Source organism: Dendrobates tinctorius, unplaced genomic scaffold (assembly GCF_039654945.1).
Source record: "Dendrobates tinctorius isolate UK_male_01 unplaced genomic scaffold, ASM3965494v1 ptg000013l, whole genome shotgun sequence".
In the NCBI taxonomy this organism is placed as follows: domain Eukaryota; kingdom Metazoa; phylum Chordata; class Amphibia; order Anura; family Dendrobatidae; genus Dendrobates; species Dendrobates tinctorius.
The window spans coordinates 1,666,928-1,682,442 of NW_027361681.1; the positions used below are offsets into that span (position 1 = coordinate 1,666,928).

At 45.4% G+C, this 15,515-nt stretch overlaps 1 pseudogene; it reads right to left on the reverse strand.

Annotated features, from left to right (window-relative positions):
• Positions 1-1,137: 1,137 nt before the first annotated feature.
• LOC141067794 (uncharacterized) lies at positions 1,138-15,418 on the reverse strand (annotated as a pseudogene).
• Between the last annotated feature and the right edge of the window lie 97 nt (positions 15,419-15,515).

A 15,515-nucleotide genomic window follows, 5' to 3' on the forward strand; every position in this document is an offset into this window, starting at 1 on the left:
CTGTTCAGCTGAAAATTATGTCAAGGACAAACTGTTAGGGTACAGGGCAAGGACTTGTGGCACAAGACAATGACATATTAATGCTTGGGATACAGGCAGGTGCAGACATAACACAGAACAGGGCCCCTGTACAAGAACCGTATGCAGTCCAATATCATAATACACACATCTGTGTCTCTGATATAGACTCCTGTCTTCTTTGGAGGTGGAAGTCGCCCCTTCCCTCTTTTGGACCACTGTGAGGCTGCACCAATGGGGTATCTGACACTCGGGGTGCCAGATAATGATGACGAGGCTAGAGGTAAAGGATAATAACACTTGGAGAACAGGATGAAGACATGGACAGTTGGGGTACAGGATAATGACACTGGGATTATAAGATGAAGACACTGACAGTCAGGGTACAGCATGACGCTGATACTAGGGTTACAGGATGAAGAAACAGACAGTTGGGGCACAGGATGATGATGCTGACAATGGGGATACAGGATGAAGACACTGACAGTCGGGGTACAGGATAATGACGCCGATGTTGTTTCGCACATATGATTTTCCTTGCAGCTGGCGGTCAGTGCAGTCATTACCATTTGCTGAGTGACTATCTGCTCGGGATTACTGTGGTTTAATGTTTCCAGGACGACAGTTTGTAATTATCTTTGGGGTTTTTTACTCCAGGACGATGTGACCTTTGCCCTTGTAGCTTTATGCTGCCTTTATTGAGTCCCCATGTAGGACTTGTACATTGAGGCAACCACTCTAGGATTTTTCCAAGGACGTTCCATAAATCTGATGAGGTTATCTGTTCTTCTGTACAGCTGATCCTTCGCTAGGTCTCTACCCCTGTGATATTAGTGGTCAGATGTATAATTTGTCACGTACCCGCTTCTCAGCACGTGACTTGGGGTTGCGCCTGCAAGGGTTAATCTATCTCCTCTCAGTCAGTCAAACATTAAACCTCTGTCTTATGCTGCACTGGGAGCATAAATCACACCCTGACACAGACCACGCACCCCGCTTCATACACACTGCCACCACTCACGGAACACATGGGCAATGAGTCCCGGAAATACTACTACTTTATGTCAATCACCAGGATCATACACTCTAAGGCTATGGATTCATTTAGAGCATACAAGGTTCCAACTTATTAAAATTTTAAGCTTTAATAGAAAAGGTACAGTGCTTACAATAAAACGATCTAAAAAATATGGAAATAAAAAGTGACATACAAATATGCAAAACGGTTATAAAAACAAAATGGAGAAACTTACAGAAATATCTACACCTTGCAGTCTGGTATCCTGCTCCCTGATGGGGGATGAATATGAAATGGATTACATCAGCTTGGCTGTCCCTCAGTCTGTGAACGACTTTCTTTGTGTATGGGCCTAATTTATAGGTTTAGCCTGCAGATCATATTGCTAGACCATCCTCTCATGTTAATATTCTAATTCCTGGTTTGTGACTGGCCCATGGCTACTTTACCAATGAATAAATTATTTTTTCTAAAGGTTCTTGTCTTAGCTTTTGTTTCCCATAGTAAATAGAAATTGTCAGGCTGCAAATAGGTCCCATTTGCCATCTGCTCTCAAGGCATCAGAGGTGTGAAATGTCCCAATTCTGTGTGTTCTCAGGAAGGCCTCCTGGAGTCCGAGACAAGGAAACTGCCTTTTCTCAGGATAACATTTGTGTGACCTTTGTGAAGAGCTGCAGCCTGGAAGCTAGTTACCTGCCGGCCATACATATACATATTTCCACTACACCTCCCTCCTTATGCATGGGAGTTAACTTACAGGTCAGCTCCCGAGCGCGTATCTGGTTCCGCCCTGCCTTGGCGAGATAAGCCGTCAGCATTGCCGTGATCAATTCCTTTCTTATGTTGAATTATAAAATCATATTGCTGTAATATCAGGCTCCATCTAAGCAATTTCCCGTTGTCCCCAACTACTCTGTTGAGCCAACTCAATGGGTTATGGTCTGTTATCATGGTGAAGTTGCACCCATAGAGGTATGGTTGCAGTTTCTGGAGAACCCACACAATTGCTAAACATTCCTTTTCAATGGTGGCATAAGCCACTTCTCTGGGTAGAAGTTTACTGCTTAAGTAGAGAACTGGGTGCTCCTCACCTTGCTGGTTCACCTGGCTGAGAACCGCACCTAGCCCATAGGTGCTGGCATCTGTCTGCACTACAAACCTGCGAGTGAAATCTGGGGCTTGAAGAATGGGTGAACTAACCAATGCTGTCTTTAGGGCAGAAAATGATTCCTCACATTGAGGAGTCCAGGAAACAATTTGGGGGAGCTTCTTCCTGGTCAGATCAGTTAACGGCTTGGCTAGAGCACTGTAGTTTGGCACAAACATCCTATAGTAGCCAGCCGTACCCAGGAAGGACAGTACCTGCTTCTTGGTTCGTGAGATGGGCCAGGCTGTAATGGCTTCTACCTTCCCTGGCTCAGGTTTTAGCAGTCCTTCCCCCACCCGGTGTCCAAGGTCAGGGCTGCCACTAGGAATTTCGGGGCCCCATACTGGCAAAATTTTTGGGGCCCCCTTGAGACTCCGCCCAGGTTCCACCCCTCAAACTGTCCACATTCGCACCGGTCTCTCTTGGAAAACTCCACTTCTCACCAATCACACATTAACAGTTCCCATCACCAGATCACACATATAGCCGGAAGCTTTTGTTTTGGCCAAAAGATTTCTAAGCCGCCACCATAACACAGTAGACACTTTTGCCCGAGCTCTACTCTACTGTAACCTATTAAATATTTGTTAAAATATGCAATACAATTTAGGTATATTTTTATTTATTTTTCAATTTTTAAAATGAACAATAATATCACATACAAGGAGCAAATACCGCTACACCCTGTCCAGACCACATATTAGCAAAAACAAAAGAGAACATCCAGCTCACCCCTGTCATTGCTGTGCCATCTGAGATGTCTGTTTTGTCATTTTGAATTTTTTAAGGATTATCCAATAAAAATTTTCTAATTTTTAAATGAGCCCTGTGAGTGAGCTGGATCCACTTCTATTTTTCCAGACCACATATTACCACCACAGTAACCGAATAATATCACATACAAGGAACAAATACCACTGCACCATGTCCAGACCACATGTTACCACCACAGTGACTGAATAATATCACATACAAGGAATAAATACCACCGCACCGTGACCAGACTACATATTACCACCACACAATGACCAAATAATAGCACATACAAGGGACAAATAACGCAACACCATGTCCAGACCACATATTACCACCACATAGTGACTGAATACTACAATACCGATCAGTAATAAAAAAAACAATACTATCACCATAAGTGCCATTATACACAGGAGATCTGTACTTAGAATGCAGTGTCTGTGTAGAGGTTATACAGTGATCACTGGTGACATTATACACAGGAGCTCTGTATATAGTTTACAGTGTATAGTGTCAGTGTATAGTTAACACACTGACTCACCAGTGACGTCTCTAGGTGAAGTCCTTCATCTTTGTTTTTCATCTTTCATCCAGCACAGACCACCATCACTTCTTCTAGCCAGGACTCGTCTTTGCAGGAAATAACACAGTTATGTAGAGCTCTGCTTACAGAACACATTACTTATTTTTTTCCCAACTTATACATTACACCACATGGAAGAAAAAAAGGCAACATAGTATCACTCTACACAGTAACAAATAGAAAGAACACCGTGAGCACAACTCAAGATGGTGCTAAGGTTAGGTTCCCAAACCGTCAAAGCAACAAATTTAAACCTAGCACTCAACTTAAAGGTATTTGTAAGGCGGTTTATTGTAGTTCACGAAAAAAGACGTTTCGGTCAATGTGACCTTCTTCAGTTATGTGTGGTATATAGATTGTGTAGAGCTTATAGGCATCTATCAGAAAGGACGATGGTGCTTTAAGCATTGAGGAGAATAATCTCTCTAAGGTAATGAGCTTGTCAGTATATAGGAGAGGGGCAAACGTGCCTCCAGATGCGGTGTCCACCGGCCATACCTTTAAGTTGAGTGCTAGGTTTATATTTGTTGCTTCTACACAGTAACCAGACTGCCCCCCCATTTAAAACAGTATACTCAAAAAATAAAATAAATACATCAATGCAGTAATAATATCCCCTAATTAACCCCCTATGGTAATAATATCCCCCATCCTGGCCCCCGTGTGTCTCATTCTTAGCTTCAGCCATATGTTCTCCCATCCCACCCTCATGAGTATCCATTCTGCCCCATATGATCTCCCCATCCTGCTCCATCTCTCTCCATCGTATCCATCCTGCCCCATGATCCTGCATGATCTGTCTCCAACCCTGGCCCATCTGTCTCCAACCCTGCCCCAATGTGTCTCCAATCATGCCCCCAGTGTCTCCAATCATGCCCCCATGTCTTTCATCCTGCCCCCTTTGTCTCCAATCATGCCCCGTATCTCCATTCTGCCCCGTGTGTTTCCAATCATGCCCCATATTTCCATTCTGCCCCCTATGTCTCCAGTCATGCCCCGTGTCTCCAATCCTGCCTCCATGTCTGCAATCCTGCCCCGTGTCTCCAATCATGCCCCCTGTGTCTCCATTCTGCCCCGTGTCTCCAATCCTGACCCATCTGTCTCCAATCCTGCCCCATCTGCCCCCAGTGTCTTTAATCCTGCCCCCAGTGTGTTCAATCATGCCCTCAGTGTCTTCAATCATGCCCCCAGTGTCTCCAATCCTGCCCCATCTGTCTCCAATCCTGCCCCCAATGTCTCCAATCCTGCCCCCAGTGTCTCGAATACTGCCTCCATGTCTTGTATTCTGCCCCGTGTCCTGCCCCCGTGTCTTGCATTCTGCCCCCGTGTCTTGCATTCTGCCCCCGTGTCCTGCATTCTGCCCCCATGTCTTACATTCTGCCCCCGTGTCTCGCATTCTGCCCCCATGTCCAGCATTCTGCCCCCGTGTCTCACAGTCTGCCCCGGGCCCCCCGGATTGCCACTCTCAATAAAAAAAACACAAACAAGTTCTTCTTACCTGGTCACGCTCCTGCGGCGAAGCTCCCTCCATGCAGCTGAAGCGGACACTCGCCGGCGACTGACAATGACCTCAGATGCCGGTGAGGTGCGTGCTGCGGCTGACGTCAGCTGCCAGCTTCCGATTGGTTGTCGGCTGTTAACTATTGACGTACGGACGCGGGCCCGCACGTCAATAGCGTTGAATGCCGCAGTGCCGCCAAGGGCCCGGTTTAGCCTGCTGGTAGGGGCCCGGTGAGCAGAGGAGACGGGGCCCAGTGCGGGCCCTATCTGCCCACCTGGCCCCATATGCCTGTCATGGCAGTAATGCCCTGATGGCGGCCCTGTCCAAGGTATTGTACTTCCCGCATGGCTACCTGACATTCCCCAGCTTAACAGTAAGACCTGCAGTGTTAAGCCTTTGCAACACCTGAGCAAGATTTACAAGGTCTTCCTCCCAAAAATTACTAAAAATGGCTATATCATTGAGATAAGCAATGGCAGAACCAAATCAAATCCTTCCAATAAGTGATTAACCAACCTCTGGAAGGTAGCAGGAGCAATTTTTAATACCAAATAGCATCACCAGAAATTAAAACAGCCCGAATGGCGTTATAAAGACAGACCTCTCCTGAGCTTCTTTAGTCAGGGGTGTCTGCCAAAATATCCTCTACTTAAGTCCATGATAGTGAGGTACAATGCATTAGCTAGCTGCTCTAACAGCTCATCTATCATCGGCATGGGATAGACCTCACATGTAGTAAGTAGATTTAATTTCCTGTAGTTTACACAGAACCTGGTAGTACGGTCCTTTTTGGGGACAAGAACCACAGGCAAGGCCCAGGCACTCTGGGGTTTTTGTGTTACCTTGAGGTTTAGCATTTCCCCTACTTGTGTGCCTTCACCTCTGCTGACACCCGGTATGCAGACTGCGGTACTGGGGGATTGGAACCAGTGTCTATTGTACATGGTGAGTTGCTAATTGAGTACTCCCTTGCTTCCCTGTGAAGATTTCTGTGAAGATTTCTGTGAACTCGTTCAGCACCCCCATCAGCTTAGACCTCTGTGGGATAGCTCAGGGTTAAACTCTGCTGACTCCAGGCACTCCATATACTGTGTCCCAGCCCCCACATCTAGTAACAGATCAGCCTCCCCCTCTTCAAGCAGGCTACAGACAGGTAAGACACAGGCCTCCCTGTCGTGATGAGCCTTCAACAAATTTACATTGAATACTTTCTGACGCTTTGCATGTTCATCTAGGGTCACCATGTAATTAACATCAGATAGTCGCTTGTGTACAGTGTATGGTCCCTCCCATGTGGCCTGTAATTTATTCTGTAACATAGGGACCAATACCCAAACTTTCTGCCCCTCCTCTTAGGCCCTCAGTCTGGCATTACGGTCATACCAGACCTTCTGGTTGATTTGGGCCTGGGTCACGTTCTCTTGGGCCAGGTTGCTCAGTTTTTGCATTCTTTCTCTGAGTCGCAGTACATATTCGACCACCGAGATGCCCACAAGTTTGGGGTCGCCCTCCCAACAGTCCTTAATCAAATCAAGTGGCCCCCTGACCCTCCAATTCAAACCAATTCAAATGGGGAGAATCCTGTAGATGCCTGGGGTACCTCTCTGTACGCAAACAATAGATGGGGGAGGTACCACTCCCAGTCCCTTCCTTCAGTCTCCACCAGCAATTTGAGCATTTGTTTTAATGTCCTGTTAAAAAGCTTGCAGAGTCCGTTGGTTTTGGGATGGTCGGCGCTGGCCACAAAATGCTGCACTTGTATTTTTTCGCAGAGGCTTTTCATCAGATTGGACATGAATTGGGTTCCCTAATCGGTTAAAATTTCCCTGGGCTGGGGAAGCACACACGAGAGAAAACAGTCAGTAAAGCATCCACCACTTTGTCTGCTCGGTTGGAGGAGAGTGCCACAGCTTATGGATATCATGAAGCATAGTCCACCACTGTGAGGATGAACTTTTTGCTAGAGATGCTAGGTATTGCAAGTGGCCCTATGATAGCCACAGCCACTCGTTGGAAAGGCTCATCAATCACTGGCAGTGGTATCAATGGTCCTTTCTATATATTCCCAGATTTTCCAACTCTCTGACAAACTACACACGATCGACAGTAATTGGCAATATCTGTCCTCATCTTGGGCCAATAAGAGTTATATGTCAGGCGAACTTTAGTCTTTTGTATTCCAAGATGTTCAGAGGAAGGAATTTCATGAGCAATTCTCAATAATTGTTCCCTAAATAGATAAGGAACGACCAGCCGCTTTTTACAGTCCCAAGGTTCTGTAGTATCTGTGGGGAGAGTCTCTTTATACAGTCTGCCCTGGTCCCAGTCTATTCTCTCTTTGTCAAAAGTAGTAGGGGTTGGTCTGCAAGCCATTTGAGCTTCTCCAGACTGACATCTGTCCGCAGGGTCTTCGGGAAGCTCTGTCAGTCTGCAGCCCCTGGCCTAGTGTGAGTGCCAGTCTCTGGTCTGAAGCTGAGTCTTCAGTGTCGGTTATCAGGGACCTCAGTGGGTCTGCCTTGCAAGGAGACTCCCAGGCCATAGTATAGCCCTCCTTTTTTGGCAGTTCTGTCTGAGACTCATCCTCTAATCTCTGGGGTTGAGTCTGAGCCGCAGACTTCTGAGCTGCAGCCTGACTCTGGGTCACAGCTGCCACATACGTACATTCCTGTGCATTGGTACATTTTCCCTCCTCGCATGGGATCTCAGGTGGGTCACTTGCTTCCACCTTCTCTGCTCTGTAGCATTTATTTACAAGGTAGGTACATAGTGGGACCTCATCCTCCCCTAGTCTGTGCCTAGCAATACATTGGTGGGAATAGCCTCTGATACTCCCACTTCTCTCAGTCGTTTCCGTGCTCCCCAGTCCAGGTACACACGGGCCATGGGCACGGCCGGGCTGACCCCTCCAATCCCGGTTATAGACAGTCTTTCCTGGTATGATATCTGCAGGGTTTACCATTTCTGGATGCACCAGAGTTATCTCTGCTCCAGCGTCCCTGAGGCCAACGGTAACTTTATTGCCAACAGTGACAGACTGACAGTTCTCACTGGTCCTCACATCAGAGCCAGCCACAAAGAGGACAGAAGGTGGGGAACCAGACGGCTTTGAGGTTGTAGTTGGGCGTTTCTCCCTATCAGGGCAGACTGCGCTAACATGTCCCACTTTGTTGCAGGAGAAGCATCGGCATGCATCGCCTAAAGAATGTCTAGTTCCCGGGACCCCATAGAAGGTGGGCTTGGACAGCACTGGTGATTGGCCGGCAAAGGGAGAAAGGTCCCAGTTTGGCTTACATCCCTTCCAGCTGAATCCTGATGGCTTCCTCACCCCAGGCATCCTGTTAGCCACATAACAGTTTGCAAACCTTGCAGCCAGTTTGTGGCTCTCGATCACACAAAAATTGTCGTACATCCGTGGGGTACATATGAAGAAATTGATCCTTGACCATAAGATCCGTTAAGTCCTCAAAACTGCTAACGGAAAGTCCCCTGATCCATTGGTGGAACGTGGTCCTCAAGGTACTTACGACATCCGCATAGCTGTCAGTTGATCCACATTGTAGGTTCCGGAACTTTCTCCGATACACTTCTGGGGTTAGGTTGTATTTCCTTATCAGGGCCTCTTTTATGGCCTCATAGTTCCCATCTAGCTCTTGTGGGAAGCCAGTGAAAACTTCCAAGGCTTTGCCTCTCAGCCCTGGAGTTAGATACTGTGCCCACTGCTCACAGGGTAGATGGTATTGCCTGCAGGTTTTTTCCAACCCACGAAGAAAAGGATCTATGTCCGTATCCTTCTCCATTACAGGGAAGTTTTCCAAATGTGGTCTCTTTGGATTTATGTCCTGGGAGGGGGTTAGCTGAGGATGTTACCCCTTTCTATTTGAGCCATCTGAAGCTTGAAAGCTCTCTCCACCCTGCGTTCTGCAGCCTCCCTCTCAGCACGGTCCCGGCATTCTGCAGCAGCAGCCTCTCCCTCATCCTGGTCCTGGCATTCTGCTGCAGCCTCTCGGTACTGTAGAATAAGCTGCAGGCGCAGATTGGGATCACTTATTCCCAGCTGTTGTAAGGCCATTTGTAAAGTAAAGTCCATAGGCTCCTCAGTACTGGCATTACTGGCACCTCCAGAAGGTATCTCCGGTGCAAGAGATGGCATTGGTGGGTCTCTCCGAAGTGCACTCTCTCCGTTGCCAGGTGCTTCAGTAATTTGCTAGTATGTCCTGCTCGACCAAGGCGCATATCAGCTTTCTCTATTCCTCTCTGCTCACAGAGGTCGATCAGAGAATCTTTGCTCTGCTTCTTGTACAGGGCTGCCCTATGAACGAACAGTCTTTTGCCAAACAAAAGATAGAAAAGAATAACAGGCAAAGGAAACTATTTGCAAGTATGTCAAAGTAAGCACTGAGTTGAACCTTGTAGAACTGGTGCACTCCTCGCAAGGATACCAATTCTTTAGTACAGGGAATAATTGCTTAAACCATGCACTAATGCTCTAATAGAATTTATTTCTATCCCACCGCTCTGCCATCAATTTGTCACGTAACTGCTTCTCCTCACATGACTTGACTTGGGGTTGCACCTGCAAGGGTTAATCTGTCTCCTCTCACTCAGTCCAACATTCAACCTCTGTCCTATGCTGCAATGGTAGCATGAGGCTATGTCCACACATAGTTTTAGGTGCTGCGGATTTGGGAAAATCCGAAGGTAAATCCGCAGGTCAAAATACCTGCGGTTTACCTGCAGATTAGCCTGCAGTTTCACACCTCACAATGGTGAAGTTGTGAAACCGCAGCGGAATCCGCACAAAGAATTGACATGCTGCGGATTGTAACCTGCTGCAAATCCGCGCGGAAAAATCCACAGCATGTGCACAGCGTTTTTGGTTTTACCATTGGAAGCAATGGTACTGTACAACCAGCAGAGAGAGAGAGAGAGAGAGAGAATTTCGGGTTAAATGAGTGTCTGGAGGATCCGCCAGAGAAAAAAAACGTTGCAAGCTCCGTTTTGAAAACTTTGAGGATGGTGACGGACAGAAACTTTTGGCGGATCCTCAAAAAAAAACGGATACAACGAACAACAATCCGTCACAATCCGCCATTAATGAAAGTCAATGGGGAAAAAAACGGATCCTCAAAAGAAAATTGAGGATCCGTTTTTTTGCAAAACCTGGCGGATTGTGACTGATTGTAAAAAACTGAAGTGTGAAAGAGGCCTAAGGCTATGGATTCATTTAGAGCATACAAGGTTCAGACTTAAAGTTTTAAGCTTTAATAGAAAAGGTACAGTGCTTACAATAAAAGGATATAAAAATCTGGAAATAAAAAGTGACATACAAATATACAAAATGGTTATAAAAACAAAATGGAGAAACTTACAGAAATAGCTACAGCTTGCAGTCTGGTATCCTGCTCCCTGATGGGGTATGAATATGAAATGGCTCACATCAGCTTGGCTGTCCCTCAGTCTGTGAACGACTTTCTTTGTGTATGGGCCTAATTTTATGGTTTAGCCTGAAGATCACATTTCTAGACCAGCCTCTCATGTTTATATACTAATTCCTGGTTTGTGACTGGACCATGACTACTTTACCAATGAATAAATGATCTTTTCTAAAGGTTCTTGTCATAGCTTTTCCTTCCCATAGTAAATAGAAATTGTCAGGCTGCAAATAAGTCCCATTTGCCATCTGCCCTCAAAGCATCAGAGTTGTAAAATGTCCCAGTTCTGTGTGTTCTCAGGAAGGCCCCCTGGGGACCGAGACCAGGAAGCTGCCTTTTCTCAGGATAACATATGTGTGACCTTTGTGAGGAGCTGCAGCCTGGAAACATATGCTAGTTACTTGCATACATATTTTCACTACACTGATCCTTCGCTAGGTCTCTACCCCTGTGATATTAGTGGTCAGATGTAGTTAAACATTCAGCCATCTGACTGTCAGTGTTGTGGTCCCGTTACACCTCGGGTAATTTTCGACATTCAGTCAGGCACTGTTAGATTGATATATTAAAAGTCTTTCCTGTTGATTGTCGATATTGCTAGTTACATCCTGGGGTGTCCATTTCAGCCTTTAAGAGAGATTGGCAGATCTGAACATGATGCTTAACAACCAAGTGTTATCCACAGTCCCCATTCAGATCAGAGGCTCAGGGAGCACCTGCACGTGACTGAGGGTTTTCTCTATCTACTACAATCACAATAGGGAATGATGTGTTCTTGCTCACGGTAGCGCAGATAGATGTGGTGAGCGGCTGGTCACATTACCAACATTTTTCAAATATAATAGTCTCTTCATTGTTTTTGATAGGAACAGGCAAATATTTGAATCATTGCTTCATTCAATATGCTTGAATCCTAGGAATTTGCTGTACACTCCCTGAAAAAGCCATAGATCCAATAAAGGCGTATTCCAGCTTCAGTATCACGTCTACAGAGGATCAGTGATAGTCCATTGGTTCTACCCCTGGCTGGGAGGCGGCAGGCAGCAAGTGTGACTGGGGTTGTGCTGCTGGACACAAAAGGGGAACATACCAGATTGAGAGACTCCCAGAAACGTGGCCTAACACAATCTACCATACCAGTTATCACCTGCCCATTGGATTGATGATAAAGTGGTAATGCAATTGAATCAAATTTAGAGAATTGGTTTCCAAATTCTCTAAAAGGTCATGAAGACATTAGAAAGGAGGGTCCCCATGAGGGGAACAACGCAAAAGATTAGCTCTCTCTTTGGCATAACCATCCCATTCATGGCCACTGCAAAGGAAATGTATTTCAGGCTGGAAATTCCCCTGGTGTCCTCCACCCGAGTCCAATTACACGTTTTACATCGGGGCACAAGAGCTTGACATTGCGTCTCTGCTCATCCAAGACAGCTCACGCACCATTAGGTGTAACCACAGCCTCCATACAGGACCAGAATAACTTCTATGCAGTGGATGAGTATTGCCATTCACTTCTTCCATAACTTCTAATGCAAGATTACAGGAGCAGCCACAGTCTGGGTACAAGGTGCAAGTAGTGACCGATATTCACGTCTTTGCGTGTGTATGTCATCTATTATCCACAGGGCCGTGACGTTACAGGAGCATTTACCATACAAACAAGAATAGACCTTATAGTTCTGTAAATATATACAGTCCGAATGTTTAGGACAAGCTTCCTCTATAAATACCATGATGTCAGGCGGCAGTGACTGTACATTTGTATATATTTGCATACTGTAAAATCTTCTCCTACAAGCGAAGGGCTCTGTCAACAGAGCAAAAGCCACGTCACCAACTGGGAAGGTTTACGAGGCAATTCAGATTGAAAAAGAACCCGACACCAGATTCCTGATGGCTGATTGTGAGGGATGAGGGAAACTTCATTTTGGATTTATTAATTCGGGCCCAATATATTGTCCAGAGATCTTCCTTCACTCCTGAAGTGCCCCCCCCCCACCAGACCAGAACCTTGCCATTTGGCCAGAGAATTAGAGGACACGTGTTAATAAGGGCAAGGAGGAGCAGAGCTGGGACCCCCTGCTGTCTTTTATGCAAGGCAGCCAATATCAATTAGACATCAATGGAAGATTCAGCCCAAGCATTACTGACACCTAGAGATGAATTACGAGAGTATCATGAATCTCAGGGTTAAGCCCAATATACCACCAGAACCCTGGGAGCCCTCTGCACACACCCCTGCATCTCATCTTTCTCTAGCGGTCCCGGATTCCGAGCTATCGAGACTGACTCACCATATCGGTCCAGCCCCAGTGAACCGGCTGAGACGTCAGTCATTCCGTTTGGACTGCCCCCAGAAAGTTATGACCCATCCTAGATATTGGGACTTATTTCAGCTAGGAGGACAAGGGAGGAGAATTCAGTCCAGCCCAGAGGGGCCGTGGCAAATATGGGGGGGAGGACGAGACGAGCTAGGAGTTATTGTTCTGCCATGGAAGCCTTGTCACGTCACATGTGGAGATGGACCAGGAACTAAGAAGGTGCCTGTGGATACGAGAGCTTCCCTCCATCCACAAGTTATAGAATGGTAACGTGACACATACAGCTACCTGCTGTCCCCATACCTGTACCCTACTTTTATCTGTACTTCTGGCTGTAATATCTGTATATAATTTTATTATCTAGGGTGCCTTTCGGCAATTAAAGTATCAATTAATTTGGGGCTGCACTTTTATATCGAAACCCAACTTCCCACGTCCGTGAGTTCGGCTTGTACTTATACGCTACCTGGGGTTGGTTTCTGACCCGATATATGCTTGTTAACAGACCGGGCTTATATCGAATAAGGAACTGGTGGCAGCCTACCGTCCTGGTGTTATTGAGGGATCCTGGCAGTGATGGACCGGAGGAAAGATCATGTGTACACACAATAATTAAAGATTATATATATACATACACACACACACAAACACACACACTGACTGTGTGCCCCGATAACCAGTACGTGACATGGCAGCCTCTCTGTCAACTACTTATCCTGGACTGACCTGAGGGTAAGGGAGGGGGCGCCAGAGAGCTGTGGCTGTGTAAGCTCCGTCACAGATTGGTAATGGTGTGTGTGTGTGTGTGTGTGTGTGTGTGTGTATAATCAAGACGTGGTGACGATAGGTTTCTTTGACTGCAGATCATGTCATTGAGCAAACAAAGGGAAAAAAGTCAAGACCAACTCAGAGGTGAAAAACTTTAATGTTGGCTCCAGATAATCCCGTCTAAAAATGTCCATATGCGAGCGATCAGGCTGAGGACTCTCTCCGGATCCCCCATACACAACCCCTCGTCTCAAGTCCACGTTCACGTGGTCTCTGTTGGGGAAGTGGAGCAAGCCGCTGCCAGACTCACCTGCCTGGAGGTCACAAGGAATAGGTGATTGATTTTAAAATCTATTCCCAATCCTTATTTTCCCAAAGGGGTCAGGAGACCTTAAAACGGTTGTCCAGGACCATTCTTGGGATACATCATTATTATCAGATTGTTGGGGCCCGATCTGATAGTGATGATTCGGAGACCCCTCCTCAATCATCTGCTAGTGATCACCAGGTTACACACAGCACAGTGCCATACACTGTAGTGGTCACTCTTAGGAGCTGAGCTGCAGTACCCATTGATGTGAATGGGACGATAAATATACGACCAGAGTCTTTTGTAACTAGAAACAAATTGAAGACATTTACTAGAAAACCCAACATTATTTTACTGTATCATATTTAATTAAAGTTAAAGTCATATATAAAAAAAAGTAATGGCATTGCACACAAGAGCTGGCTTCATTATAAAGGCCATATATTAACACTTCGTAGTCCTGAGAAGCAGCGAGGAATCATCTCCATTGCCCGAAGAGTCCATTGTATTAATCAGGAGCATCAATTACTGAAGATTATCTATTAATAATGCTATTTCACCTGGCTAAATATGATAAACTAATGAGACAACGGTCATCCCTTAAGAGGAGATGGTCAGTCACCAATGTTACCCCATTATATATCTCTCGAGACGGTCTTTTAAGGCGATGTGGCTTTAAAACTGTTACTAAGTATCACTCATAGTGATGAAACCTGACAAATTTCATAGTACTTTACTCCCTTAAACGACACCAGAAAAGTACAAATATACATATTTTCAGTATCTAGGAAAAAAAAAAAAAAAAAAATTAAAAACATTTTTCAGTGTAGAGAAAGTTCGACTTCCATCTCTTGATATTAGTCGTCAATCTCCTAAAATAATGTTCCTTCAAATTGCAGATATAAAACCAGATATTCACATCTGATCTGCTACCGGAGTGCTGCATGAATGAAATACTGTGAGCAGAAAACTTAAAGGGATGTTCACTTTTGAACTTTTTTTTTTTTTGTCTGGTCTCAATTCAATAGTTAGTGATATCAAATGAACGCAACTTAAGGCATCACTCTGGGTTTGGATGGATCTAAAAAGGTATTTTTGCCCATATGAGCAGCATTGGATAAAAGTGAACATCTCCTTTAAATAGGTACAAAACAACTTTTTTTTTTTTCTAATATATGTAAAAAATTAAGTATATCCAAAGTCCATATTTCTCAAAAGTTGGACAGATGTTGGCATTACAAATACTATATCATTACAATAAAAAAAAATACAGAAGAATGATCCATTGGTCTCACTCATTTTGCTTTTCAGATATCACTATCAACTTAATTTGGCAACTGAATCTACACCGCAGCAGTGGGCCTTCTCCCTGTCATTGCACAAAACATTGGTTCCCAGAAGGTACCAGAGAACTGGAAGAAGAAGATCTCATTGGATTTTGGTAGACAGGCGAATGTCCGTCTTCACTGACCAATACAACAACACAGGACATTTGTGCCTTGGAGTCCATTCAATCTTTTCTTTATGTTTTGTGGCTCGGGAAGAGGGTGGCCGAGTATTAGGAGATGACGCAGCATGATTTCCTACAGCACGGACAGCATTTACAACAAGGATAACAGCAGCACGGTTTCTCCTCGACGTTCACTTCTTTGTAGTGC